Source organism: Balaenoptera physalus, assembly GCF_965194825.1.
Source record: "Balaenoptera physalus genome assembly, chromosome: 15".
In the NCBI taxonomy this organism is placed as follows: Eukaryota; Metazoa; Chordata; class Mammalia; order Artiodactyla; family Balaenopteridae; genus Balaenoptera; species Balaenoptera physalus.
Genome location: NC_138894.1, coordinates 3,877,601 through 3,892,411, shown reverse-complemented (window position 1 = coordinate 3,892,411; position 14,811 = coordinate 3,877,601).

The following is a 14,811-nucleotide window of genomic DNA, read 5'->3' as shown; positions in this document are numbered from 1 at the left end:
AATCGGGGAAGAAGCTGCAAGGACGTAACTCAGAGCAACGTGGGGATCTAGAGCATGGGATCCAGAGGACCATCTCCTGCAGGTGCCGCTGTCCAGACAAATCAGCTTCAACCATTTCCATGAGTCACTCAAGTCAAGAATCACGTCCCCAGAGAGGAGATTCTTGTTGGTCTCGCTCAGGTGGCACGTCCATCCCTTGGTCCTAAGAGAACAGGATCATTGATTGAAACACCACCAAGAATGCTCACTGTGGAGGAAGGGGGAGTTTCTCAAGAAAAACTAAGAGGTGTTATCAGAAAAAAAGAAGGAACGAGGATGAAACAACACAAGTCTACCACAGCGGGCAAAGCTTCGCTTCACCCTGGTGCCTAGAAAAAAGGCAACGCTGGAGCGGAGCATTTGAAACACACTGGGTCTCATTGTTCATGGATCCGGACTCAGGAATTCGTCTGTTCACTAGAACGTGTCTGCAACCACCAGATCAGAACTCCTGGTGCTTCCGTGTCCTTCACAGACGTGAACTGGGGGCAAGTTTGTGTTGCCCAACGCACACGATTCCAGCTGGGGTGGCCCAAGGTGATGCTCTGTCTTCTTGGCTCGGCTCCAAGACCGGAAACAAGTGTCCTTTTTCCAGCCTACTTAGTACCACTAAACATCTTGCACTTTTGTGCTTTTTGTTGGTGACTTCAGGTTTAAAATGGCCCTTGTGTGTCATGCTGAAGTCCCAGGAACAAGTAGGTTGTGATGTACCTGATGGAGAAAATGTGTGTGTTGAATGAGCTTTGTCTAGGCATGAGTTATGGTGCTGTTGGCTGTGAGTTCAAAGTCAGTCGATCAACAATATACATTAAATAAGGTGTCTTTAAACAGAAACACACAAGAAACAAGGTTATGTATCGATCAGGTGACCAGATGCTCCCAGGAACTGAATCTTGTCTTTCTCCTGGGAGCAGTGGTTCAACTCTCACTAATTCAGTGTTTGGGGCGACTTTCTAGATAGAAACTATTGTGCATAACAAGAGTAGGCTGTAAACATGTTTAGGTGATTGGTCTCTGGACTTAATTTCTACACTACACTTCTCTCAGATCGATGGCGATTTCATTTCACTTCCAACTAGCCATTTTCTCACAATTCTTGCCTATTTATGAATTGAGTGCCATTTAATTGTGTGCCATACTAACATCTTGAGCTTCTCATCCCAGTGTAGGGAGGGGAGAAAAGATTGGGAGACAGGCAATCCTGAAAGAGACATCAAGAGCCTTCCTGGCAGGTTAGAGAGACAACAGTCTTTTCCCATTTAAGGAAAGCAATCAGCTCAGCTCATACAAATGTTGCATTTCCCTTGCAAATGAGGCTCACCACCAGCTTCTCTTATGATTTCCTTCTTAGCTGGGGTGAGCCTCTTTCTTACAGCTCTGTGTCCTCATAGAAAATTGTCTCAGCCCTGAATTATGTTCTCATCTATGGCCACTTTTAATTATGAAGTTGGCCATGAGTTTGTGTGTGAGCACATACCCTGGAAGGAGCTGTCTGGTCCTGTGAGATTTCTCTCACCTAAACATGCACCCTGGATTTATAGAAAATATTCTTTTAACATATTTTGTTTATCTTCAATATTAAACTTACTGTCAGGCTTATCATTATTAAGAAACTTTATCAAGTGGCTTGGCTCAAACTAAAATCAAAACCTGAGTCCACGAGTGAAAAAGTCTGAATCCATGTAATTATCTCCTGGTGGTACCATGTGACTTGATCATTAATGCTCCGTTCTGGACAGACACCACTTTACAAAAGACCTTGTTTGCTTACGGGAATTTTTTTCCTGCAACTGTGCGGATAGAAAATTTGTTTTAAATTACAATATTTTCAAATTTCAAGTTGTTTTATTCCGTAGGCATTCAATATGAAAATAGGTAATGAGAACGTGTTAATAATTGACCAAATAAGAAGTAATCAATAAACATATAAGATACAAGATCAAACTCACCAGTGAGAAAGTAACATGCAAATTTAAACAAGTTACAATTGTTCACCCGTTAAACTGATAAATATCATTTGTTAAATAGTATTTAGCTAGTGTTTATAGAGGGGCAAGCAAAGAGGCACGCTTAGAAGCTGCCACTTGGTAGTAAGCAGGCATGTTCTCCTGATGGGAAATTTGGCAACATGTGTCAGCACTTTGAATCATGTACATTTTCATAAATTTATCCTAAGGAATGGCAACAGCCGTTTTAGTTAAAGAGTTATGCACAAGGATATTCAATGAAGCATTGTTTACATAGTGAAAAATTGGGAACACACTGTACGTCCAATAATAAGGGAAAAGTGAATAAATTCTGGTCTCTCCTTAGGATGAAATCGTATGGTGCATCTATTAAAACTCGTGTTTTGGAACAATGGGCAAGATAATGAAACCACAGTGATATATTATGTTGCACTCATCAGACTGGTAAAAATCCAAATGTCTGGCAGCTCCAATGTGAAACTATGTGAATTCTATGCACTGCTTGTAGAAATAAAGCTGTGACAACCACTTTGGAGATGAATTTGGCAAGACATCATTCCCACTTATCCGTGGGGAGGATATGGTCCAAGGCCCCTGATGGAGGCCTGGTAGTACCAAACACTGCATACACTATGTTTTCTCCTATACATACCTCTGATAAAATTTAATTTACAAATTAGGTACAGTAAGAGATCAACAGCAGTAACTAATAAAAGAGAACAATTATAACAATATACTGTAATAAAGGTTATGTGGATGTGCTCTCTCTCTTTCTCAAAATTTCTTATCGTACAAAGTTAATGCCTTTTCCGTCTTAACTGAGCACTTATCACGCACTGTGGCCGTAACTTTTTCAGTTTCAGGTACGACAGCAAAACCAACACCGATTTCTAATCCTTCTTCACTGTTTCATGAATCGAAGATTCATTCTTACTTGATCTTCATAGTAAATCTTAGCAACCTTAGGATACGACTTTTCCCTTCCTTATTCTGTTGAGAACTTTCAGCTTTGCACTTGAAGCACTTTGCTGCTTCTCTCTGGGGTATCCAAATTGCCAGCACCACTACTCTTGCCCTTTGGGGTTATTATTAAGGAAAATAAAGGTTACCTGAACACAAGCCTCGCAATACTGTGACAGCTGATCAGCTAACAGAGATGCCTCCTAGGTCACCAATAGGCGGGACAAAGGGATGATTTGTGTCCCATCAGGACAGAGTGGGATGGCCCGAGATTTCATCACACTACTCAGAATGGTGCACAATTTAAACTTGACAAATTGCTTATTTCTGGAATTTTCCATTTAAACATTTCAGATGGTGGTTGACCAAGGCTAACTGAAACCTCGGAAGGTGAAACTGGAGATAAAGGGGAACGAGGGGCACATCTGTCCATCAGCAGGACGGCGGGTGTGGTGGCGCCTTTGGGCGGTGGGTACCACGTAGCAGGGGAGGGGTGGCCTAGGGTGACACGATTCCATAAGCGGGAAGGTCCAGACAAAACATCACCTCCCAGAAATAATGGGGGACAAAAAGCAAAACAAAGAAAAATGTGTAAAAACAAGACATCATTTATTTCAGTAACTAATCACCAAAATTTATTTGTAATCAGCAAATAAATGTGATTACTTACATTCCTTAAGTAATCACCAAAATCTGAAAGAAGGTTTCCTCTTAGTGGGAGGAACTGAGTGAGAACTGAGAGGCGTGGGTGCACGGGGAGATTCAGCTGTGTTAGAATATTTCATTTCATTTTTTCTTTGACTAGAAAAGTAAAGTTAATTATAAACAATTTGACAAATATAGAAAAGCACACCCCCCAAAATCACCTTTTCCATCACCTGGTAGTATCCTTCTATTTTTTTCTGTACACATAAAATATTATTTTTCCAAGATTGGAATCATACTATATAAACTGCTTGGCAATTTGCTGTTTTCAGATAACATGTTGTTATTTTCCCATGTCATTTAAAAATTTATATTATAGAATATTTCATTTCTTTGGCTGGGAGTTGGTTGCAAGGATGTTCTTCCTATCTTTCTGTGAATTTTAAGTAATGCATAATTTTAAAGACTACGTGATGGTATGAAAAGATGCAATATAATATCAATTGAAAAAGGCAAAATACGGAATTACGTTCAATAGAATTTTATGTGTGTACATACACACACACAAAATGTAGTCATTACCTCTAAGTATTGGGATTATGAACGATGTTCATTTATTTCTTCTCACCTTTATGCCTCTCTAAATATCCTCTATCACCAGAAAATACAATTTTTATTGAAATAGTTTGAATTTAAAGCATGTAACCTATTGGGCCTTGGATTGGTGTGTGATGTAATTCACATTTTTTGGGTTAAATTGCAAGCTTTCTGGGTGCTCTTGGTAAATGTCTGTTAAAGTAGAGCTGGAAGGCTGCAGAAGCACATTGGAAGCCTCTTAATTACAAAGTCATAACCCCTTGGAGACAGAAATCATCACTGAGGTCAGAATCAGGGCTAGTCTCCTATTAGTAAGTATCAGTCTTGGAAAAGCCATTCATTGAGCCGAGGGACGAGAGTGTCAGGGGAGAGCAAAGAATGCTGGTTCCACACATTTAACCCCCTGCACATGTCCCGGGAATAGAAGGGGGCAGCTTCTGAAAACAGCCTTGCACGGTTCATAGCTTTGACTCTACCAATTGAAGGAAACATTCAAAATGCTTTTGACCTGGTTCTTGGTTTTTCTTTAGCATCTCTTCTCCAAGAAGCTTTCACACACGAGAGAATTTTAGAACGGGAAGGAGTTACAGTTACAGGCTACGTAGGGTGAGAAGTGGCCTGGAACCCCATCTCCGAAACATCATTTAAGTCAGACTTGGGGAGTTTGGGGGAGTTCTACTCACGGAGGCCGGGGTGCAGAAAGGTACAGTGACCTCCTGAGTCTGCTTATTCAGCACCAGGACCTTCCTCCAGAATTCTATCTCAGACCGTGTGGGTCACGCAAACAGACAGAGTTATAGGGTTCAGCTAGCTCTGCTTATAATCACAAAATATTCCTGGCGAGCTAGAAATATGCCATAAATAATTGAGTGCCTGGTACTTTGTTTTCAGACACAAGCTCGTGATGCCTGAGATTCATATTCTTCTAAAACGGACAGTATTTTCCTTTCACTCCTCTGGGTTTGTCCCCTTTCTCTGTGACCTCATCTCTGCTCCCCATGGGGTTGACTCTGGCTCCACCCAGTGCTGTGGCTACCGGGCAAACGAGGGGCTGGGGTCTGAACTTGGGGCAGGTGAACGGCAGCTGCCTGTGTGCCTGTTGACACAGGGGTTCCAGCTAAAGTGCAAGACGGGAACAAACAAGATTTTCATGGATGCTGGTGACGCTCTGGAGGTAAAATGTGACCTGCTGTTTATTTTTTCAGCATTTTATTGAAGTATAACAAACACAGACCACTGCACGTTGTGACTGTACAGCTTGAGACATCGTCACGAGGCAGCACAAAGGTTTAAATGAGGGCATATGGAGACGTAGCTCATCTCCCCTTTTTTCTCTTCATGTGAAAACACAGACTCTTTAAAATCGTACCCGGGGAGTATAAGCCAGAGCAGAGAACACAGCAAAGCGGAGCCCTGTGTTTGCAGCCTGGGAGGCTCAGCACAGCCCAGGTGTAAATACACCCACAAAACTGTTCTCAGTGATCTTAGCACCAAATGCCAAGCCAGGCACAGGGGCCAGCACCTCCCAGCAGGTCCCACAGCTCCTGTGGGTTTTCTGATGGCCAGTCCTGGCTTGGAGGGTACAGCTAGAGAGATCAGCGTGGTGCATGGCGCGACCTGATTGCATGGCAGCTGCCCAGGGATGGTGGGTGTGGTGGTGGAGGGGCTGGGGTGGGCGGTACCGGCCGGTCCTCCGCTCGTGGGGCAGCTCAGCAAGGCCCCTGGGGCTGTCCCCACGCGCTTTCCTCCCCCTTCCCTGCTGGCCTGGGTGGGAAGAGCCAAGTGACAGTGTGGTCTCTGAGTCTGTGATGACAGTCTTTCAAGGAGATGTTGAAGGTGACAAATATTTCTCTCTTTTTTATTCCCCAACTAGGGCTTTGGGTGAATAGAAGTGACAGCAAGCAGGGAAGGTGGTGGGATGGTAGAGCCATCAGGAATGAATGAATGAGTGAATGAATGGGTAAGCGAAGGCATCGTATCATAAGCCAGCCCTGGAATGTCTGGAGAGCGCTGAGTCCTGATTCTGCCTTTCCTTAAACCGTCATCTGTAGGAGACACTGATCGCTCCGCCCTTGTCCCCTCGACTGGCTCCCGAAGCCTCCCAAAGCCCCTGCTGGGAGGGCTGCCCCATGGCGCCCACTCTTAACCAATGACTGACAAGGCGAGGGCATTGACATGGGGGCTCTCAGAGAGGCTCGTGTTGATGCCGCTGGTCTGTGGACCACACTTGGGGCAGCAAGACCCCCGGGTGGGTCTTCCCCCATCTCTGCAGAGGGATGGTGCAGCCCTGTATTCAGGGAGGCAGTGCAGGGGCACATCTCTTGCTGAGATGGCTGCCATGTGTGCAGAGGCTAAAAGCTTCTGAGAAGGGGGGATGCTCGAGTATTAAAGTGACACTGGCCGCTGTGACAGGTCAGCCCTGAATCTCGGTGACTAAACCCGACACAAGTCTGTCTCCTCATAGTGTCAGGTCCAGTGTGGAGGCTGGGTCCATGTGGTCCTTTAGACAGTCAGGCTGATGGAGACCCTGCCATCTTCAGCATGAAGCTTCCAGCAGCCCTGGGCCTTGATGGTCACGGGAAGATGGGGAGAAAGAGCGAGGGAGAGACCCCCCAAGTTGGCCTAGAGGTGACACACCTCTCTTCTGCTCACTCCATTGGCAGGAACTGGTCTGGTGTCTGTCTGATGCCTCCACGTATAAGTGACATCGTTTTTTTACATTAGCAGGAAACTAGAGAGAAGCAGCAAGTGTAGGGAAGCAAGATTCCAGAGGCCAATAAAATGTGCTTGGGTAAAAGCAAAGAACACCCACTGTCATGATTTCATGCTTGGAACCTTTCTGTTGCATTTTTACACTTAGGTTTTGAGAGGTGCCTGCCTGCGGCAAATTCCCCACCAACATTTTTCTTCTGATTGCAGGTGCCACCGCCCTGATTTCTGCTGATAGGGGGATTCTCACCGGGCAAACCATTTTGGTAGGTGTCATGGGGGGTGGTGTAAGGCTGCGTGCAGACACCCACTCTCCCTACTTGGAGCTGTCTGTCCCACCTGGTCACCCAGGGGGCCGGGAGTGCTTGGGAAGGACTTGTTTTGCATCCTGTCTTCAAGATATGTCCCCAGTTTACAATGCAAGAAGTATTTCCTTCAGTACTTCCAAATTATTACTTTTTCCCTATTCTCTTCACCCAACGTAGTTTTCCACTTTTTTCTCCGTTTAATTCTGTTCATGAATTGATATCTGTATCACCAAGTCTTCATTTCAAAAATGCACGAACTTACTAACCTTACAGCCAAAATATAGACACCCAGTCACCTCTTCCAACCCCCAAATGTCTCGGTGTCGGGGCCACAGCTTTATGGCCTCTTTCTGGGGGAAATTTCCTCAGCTGTCAGTCCGCAGACGGTCAAGTGGTCTCTGAGCAAAATGCCCATCTTCTAGAAGGATAATCCTGCCCTAATTAGAGCCTGAGCATCAGTCTTTGGAAGGTCATTGTTGTGGTTTTTATGATTAACATTTGACAACTCATCCATTTATTCATTCGCTTACTTATTTATCCCAGATGTCAGAGTTTCTGCATGTCATTATGAGACTTCACCAATACCTGTCAAAATTGCAGCTGTCTTGCGGGAGGAGAGCATCAAAGAGCTGCTAGAAAAATAAAGGGAGTGTCAGTGAATCACCTTCCTAGCACCGAGGGGTGAGCCAGAGAGTTAAAGGGAGGAAAGAAGAAACGAAGAGAAACCTGGGGTAAAATTCCTCTTCAAATGTGAGATGCAGGAGACCCCCAGCCCAGCTCTACCCTCCAGGCTGGCTGGCTGGACCAGACCTCACCCTCCATCCCCTGTAAAACACACAGGCTGGACCCAGGTGCACCAGCTTGTGCCGAAGGCTCCAAGGTCCCCCTGATGTACACGGTGTGTCTGACCCCACCGGTGGAATCAAAAAGCCACAAGCAAGGTGGCTTTGTTCCCAATCTCATTTATATCCTTTCTTAAAACTGTTCTTATCTGTTAAGAACTTGTTATCAACATTGTATAATTTCCTTGAACATTATCTAAACCAGCGAAATATGAGCACAGAAGGAAAGAAAGTGATTGCTTGAACAAAAAGAAAGTTGAATGCTTTGGAAAGAATCACCAGCCTGAACCCTCCATAACCCACAATTAACTTATAATTTACAAGAACAATACATTACAAGCAGGCGCAGTCCAGAGTCTTTTATTAAAAGGGCAACCATTAAGATCTTTTAAAAGGGGGTAAAGGTTAATAAAATTCATAACATATGCAAATGACAAGAAGAGCCAGTTCATAAAAGGAGCCTGTATACAGAGCACGTAGAAACGTTCATTGTAAATAGTTATCACAGATGTGCAAATTAAAACTAGAAATTACTGTTTCATATAAAATTGGCAGATGAAAAATAAAATAAGACTCAGTGCTACAAAGGATGATGTGAGGGCCACTTTCATTCTCTCTTGAAATGAATCTGTACTGGAAAAGTTTCCTTAAAAGCACTTGGTTTATATGTATCAAGAGCCTTACAAACTGTGAGTTCCTTTAAACTGAATGTTCCTGCTTCTAGTAATTTATTCTAAATAATCTGATATATGGTCAGAGATGTATGCACAAAGACATTTATCACAGCATCATTACAGCAAAAGAGCTGAAGCCACCTAAACGTGCTACATTAGGAGAAATACTATATATTTATATTTATATGTGCATATATATGGAAATTACATAGCCGTTGAAGATCAGATACTTGAACAACAGTAAATGATGTGTGGAATTGCTTACTTTATAATTTTAAGAGAAAAAAGAAGCTTACAAAATTATGTGTACAAAATGATGTCTTTTTTTGTTTAAAAATTACCCTACATATTCACATTTATGAATCAAAAAAAAAAAAAAAGGAATAAGGAAATACACTAGAATGTTGGCTAGGATGTTGAGATTATGTTCCTCTTTTATATTTTTATTTACTTTTCTGATTTTCTGCAGTGAAGATATGTATATCATATATATCTCATATATATGTTACATTACAAGAAAAATGTTTTATTTTTAAAAAGGCGCTAACGAAGCAAAATGTCACACACACACATTCCAAAAATAGCTGGGTGATGTTTCCTAACCCCAAATGCAGCCCTCGCAGTTTAAAATGACAGGTGTCAGAGAAAAGGCTCGTTTTGGTGGCTCTAATCTGGGAGACCACACGACTTCACAAATATTTCCAAAGGTGTTTTTCCAGATGAATTTCACTTTCTATAAAGAAAAACACATATGACAGGTTTATGGAATAACACATTTAAAGCCGATTATTGGATGGTTGGGTATTTGGATGCTACCTCATATTTCACTGGCACCGAGGTCCTAAATTCCACCAGATGCTCCAGCGCAGACCCCCAAGGCCTCAAGGCTTTTCTTTATGAACGACACCACTGTGTCTGTGGTCCCAACGACTTCAACTAGCAAACTGGAGTAAGAAGGCCTTGGCACGCTTCTCAAGGTTAAATCCAGCCCAGGGTTAATAATAAAGCCCTCGGATGATTTGTTTCCACTGAAATCCTGACAAACCCCCAAACAAGAAGGGTACCCAAAAGTACAGATGGGTTTGAGAATGTCTGCGAATCCAATAACTGCAAAACTTCATCTGTGAATCTCATAATTAACTTCGTTTCCAATTAAGCAACCAGAACACACCTGAGTGATCATTCCCACCAACATCACTTAATTACTCAGCGTTCCCTTGCTCAAATTATCCCAATTTTCCCAAACACCACAGACCGATATATTTGGAATAATCTGCACACTAGAGAATGAGAGATGGGTGAAAGAATACAGACTCTTCTTTAATTCAGAGTTCCAAAGATCACAACTCCCACTTATCCACATAGAAAAAACCTTGTTTTTAGAAATGGAAGTACCGAAAATGGTTCTTTTATTTTATTAAGTTAAAATATTATCCAAGTAACATAATATTCAAAAGTATAATCTTAAAGAAAATTTCCTATTACACAATAACCACCCTTTTAAAACAAATAATGAGGAGAAGTTAGTAAATGTGATTCAATAAAAAGTTAAATTAGATTAAAAAAATATCTGTTAACAGAACTTGGGGAGGCAACTTGGCTTTCTCTCTGAAAAGGGCATGGCAGTTTTTAGAAAACCACAAGTTTATTTGGAGCTAAAAATGGGTCATGGCTGTCCAAAAAAGCTAGTGCAAATTTAAGCTGTACTAATAAGAGTACAGTGTCCTTTGCAAGGGTGATAACTGCCCCACTGTTCTGTACACTTCCTGGAGCACGGCCCATCTGGGGCACTGCAGCCAGCGCTGACCAAGGATGCCTGCCCGCCTGCACAGAGGCCCTGCGTCTGGGTGGCCTTCAGGTCAGGTATGCACAAGGTGATGGGAAGTGGGGTGGCTGGTGATGCCTGTCTCCTAGCAACTGAAGAGTTGTCCGGAGAGAGGTGGATTCAATTGAGTATGTGGCTTCAAAAGCAGAACTAAAAACTGAGGATGGAATTGAAAAGGAGGAAGATTTCAGCTCCATGTCAGCAGGCCTTCCAGGGAAGGGGACTGGTGAGACGCCCATTGAAGGCAGGGTGGGAGCGGATGGGACTTCAGCACCGCAAAGTTGCGGTGACTGAACCCTTATCGTACAACAAAGGAAATACAGTGAACTTTGACAGAGTTTAGTGTTTAATAAGAGACCTTTGCAGGGTGTCGGAAGCAATCTCCTCCCTTTGCAAATGGGAGGCTCAGGTGGTTACGGGGGAAATCACATACAGAGGCGGGCCCTTCCTGGAGGCTGAGGCAGTGTCCCTGCATGGGGCTGCAGCCTCACGGCTGCTTTATTTTCACTGGAAATGGATACAGTCTGTGTCTCTGCCTCAAACGCTGGTGGGGCATGCGTGTTGAATGGAGGATGAACAAACTCCATGAAGTCCCTGATACTTGCAAAGCAATGACGCGACGAGAGGAAAAGGATTCCAGCCCTGAGGTTGAGGAGTTTATCTCTGGTTCAAAAGAAGAGAAATTACATCAAGTGAAAACAATCGCACTGCAAGGCAGTTCATACGAGTCAAATAGTTGGTTTGGACGCCAAAATCTAGGAATTCTGAGGAAGAGAGGCTGGGTGGGAGCAGGGAAGATGCAGAACTTGAAGGTCAAGTGAGATAGGAGGAGCAGGTGGGAGGGAGGGGCCCCAGAAGTGGGGCCGAGGGAGGGTGGTGGCCCCCATCAGCCCGTTGCTAGGACCTCCTGTCTTTCCCGTTCAGAGGTCCTGGGGTCAGTTTCTCTTGCTCCCAGGGAGGCAGTTAACCCACGGTACGTAGAAGGCTATGCGGTATACGTGTGTATAACTGAGTCACTTTGCTGCACAGCAGATACTGGCACAACACTGTGAATCAACTACGCTTCAATAAAAAAAAGAATATCCGTATTTTCCCCATTAGTACATCTCTTAGAGTCAAAGGCTAAGAAAATATGCAGTAAATAATAAAGTTAAAGCAACATAAAAGAAAAAAAAGGAAGGCCGTGCGGGCAGTCCTCACAGCCTCCTTCCCCACCGGCCCCTTCTCAGAGTGGCTCTGCCGAGACCCCCGGCAAAGGTCTGGCACTTTTCACCAGGATGGCTGGACGGCGTGTCCTGACACCCGGGGGCGTGTGCGCAGCAAAGCCCGTCAGAGAAAGTGCTGAGGCTTGGAGAATGTGTTCCCTTCACCCCAGCTCAGGGCCTGCGAGAGAGGAGTTTGCGGTCGCGATGTCTGAAAAGGGATTTCTGCAGGATGTTTGTGGGACTTCAGAAACTCAAGTTGACAACGTCGACTTTTCCTGGCACAAATGTGGAGCACCGACACGGGGCGTCTGGTACTCAGTTACTAGACGCAGCCACGGAGAGGCGGCTAGTGCATCTTAATCAGTTAGAAAGAGCTTTTTCTTGTTGTCGAGGCAGAGGAGGAAGTAAAGACACTGAAAGCAAAGCAGGGAATGACTGATCAGGGCCTGTTAGGTTCCAGCCTTGCCCAGCTTCCCTCTCTCCTTGCATATTCACAAGGAGAGCAGACAGAGTGAATTTGAGACCACGCAACCTGCCTCTCTAAAGCACGTGTTACCTTTTCTTTTTTCCAAATAGAGGGTGCAGTGACCACCCTCCCCCCGCCGCCCTTCCTCATGCGGGGATGGCAGGAGGACAGCTCCAGATAAACAGTTCAGCTGGTTTTCAGAGCAGATGATGCCCTGACTATAAAACAGCTGTGAGCTGGAAGGAAACTCCCGCCAACATACAAGAACAATCTAGAGGCTCAGATGAGCAATGTCCCCTCCAGCGCCCCTGCCCAGCCGAGCGCAGGTGTTCTCCAGAAAAAGATGGCATTTTTAGTTCTGGGAACACATTTTTTAAAGACGGGGGTCTTGTTTACAGCCCCGCTTGTTTCCCACTCAGGACCCCCGAGCCTGAGTCTTTGTTTATTGCACTGTTTGTGTTCATCTTCTGAGGACACAGCTGCGGTTTATTCAGGGACCATCAAAACTGCAGTCCCGAGAGGGTCCCGCGTCCAGGGAGAGAGCTCTGGTGAGGTCTCCTGTGCACGCGCTGACTGCTGCAAGGAAAATTAATGATATTTCTGCAACGCCCGGAGAAGGGAAATTTCCATTTTTTGCTGCTCAGAAAGCTCTGCTGTGAGATTTCTCTATTGCAGTTGAATCTGTTCTGCCCCAGGGATGCTGCTTTACCAAGTCTGGGACTGGACAACCAAGAGGCCAAGGGGAGGGGCCCGTGTGCATAAGCATCTCTGGGCCACATGCTCGGGCAGAAAGAGCCAACCTGGTTCCGGTGACCCGGTGACCTGGACGGCAGATGCCCCCTGCTCACGCCCCAAACGCTCCTGCAAAGTCCACGTGCTTTACTGTCTGGGATGAGCTGCAGCCTGAGAAAGGGCGGAGGGGCCAGCGAGCAAGGCAGAGCGAAGGCAGCTGCACCCAAATGAAAAATTCACGAGATGCGGTGCCAGAACCTGGTGCAGAACAGTGCCTGGCGCCTAGCAGGTGTTTAACTCAGACAAAATAACGTCGACAGAGACGGCATAAAGATGCACATTTTTAGAGAAAAACAAACAAACTACCTAGCCGGATGAGTCTATGATTCAGCACCCTTTCTAGGAGAGGTTTCCTTTTCAGTCAGCTCTCCTCGATTTGGGGCACACAGTGCGACCCCGCTGCAGCCCTGGCTCTCCGAGGGCTGAGCTTTCTAAGCTCTGATGGGCCGCCCACATCTAAGGAGCCCTTCGGCAAGACTGTGAGATGTGGGCCTCTGGACAGGAGAAGTGACCGAGGATCCCGGTCCTTGCCTGTCTTCCCTGCACTTTGATCCTGAGGTCACCTATTGTTTACGAGGGCTTGAGGATGCCGTGTGGCCAAGAGAAGCCACAGCAGAGAGGAGGTGAGGCCTCCCACCCTCGCATCCACGTGGCCCCCCAGGGAGTCAGAGGCCGGGCCCCTCCTCTTCCCTCCCAGCTCAGGCAGCACCGGGAGTGTCTACACCTCCTTTATCTCCGTCATCTGCTTCAGCAGAAGCCGTGGCATCACTTCCGAGCCTTGTCGGAGCCTATCTTGGAAGCAGCAAGCCCGCCAGATGGTTAGCAGGGCCAGTCACCCCTTCCGCAGAGCGTGCTTGTCACCCCCCCGCCTCTTGGCATCACAGGGACCCACAGCTTAGGAAGTGGCTCTGGAAGAGGAAGAGAATTTTCTGAGAAAGCAAAGCTCTGTCCTCACCATGTGTAAAAGCCGGTGAAGAAATCTTATTTGGAGAGGTTGTCTTTTCATCAGACAGCCCTCATTTTTGCCTTGGCTTTAAAATCAGCACCACAGTCTGTCGGCTCCCTCACCAATACCACCAGTGTCCAACGAGAGACGTGAGTTAAGGAGATGCCCTATTGTTCTCAGAGCCGGGGTTCCAGGCCCAGCGCCCTCTCTGGAGCATCGGTTCCTGGAAGGCGAGGTTGGGTGGAGGACTCGCATTCATCGTTGGATTTCCATCTTCTAGCACATGCCTGCTGCGTAGGAATAAATAATGAGTGAATAAATAATGGGATACATGAATGACTAGGACGGTTGTTATGAAATAAAGACAGGATCCAAACAGCAGCAGCTGACGCCCTTGCCGATCAAAGAGACAGGAGGCATCACAGCAGCCAATACGCTGTTTTAATTGTGCACCTACTATGTGCGGAGCAGGTTGCAAAAAAAAGGCCTTCACCGGGTTCCGCTGCATATTTCAGGCATAAACTTTCCTAAAATAGTTTTGCTGAAGCATTTGTCTCCCCTGGTTCTCACTGTGGCCTGGGAGAGGGTGTCTCTGTCCCGTGTGTGAGAATGGGGTCAAGGCAGCCGGGACGGAATCACTGCAACGCTGCTCATCTGTTAAAGGGTCTACTGTCAGCCTCCAGTGGACTAAACGAGACTGCGTCTCCTCAGCTCTGAGTTCACCTGATTTTTTGTGTGAAATGAACATTCCCTGCTCTTCTCTCTCGTCCCTCGGGGAGACACCTCTGCGTCCACTGTTGTCTTCTGCAGCAGGAGTATAAACAGAGCGATGGTGT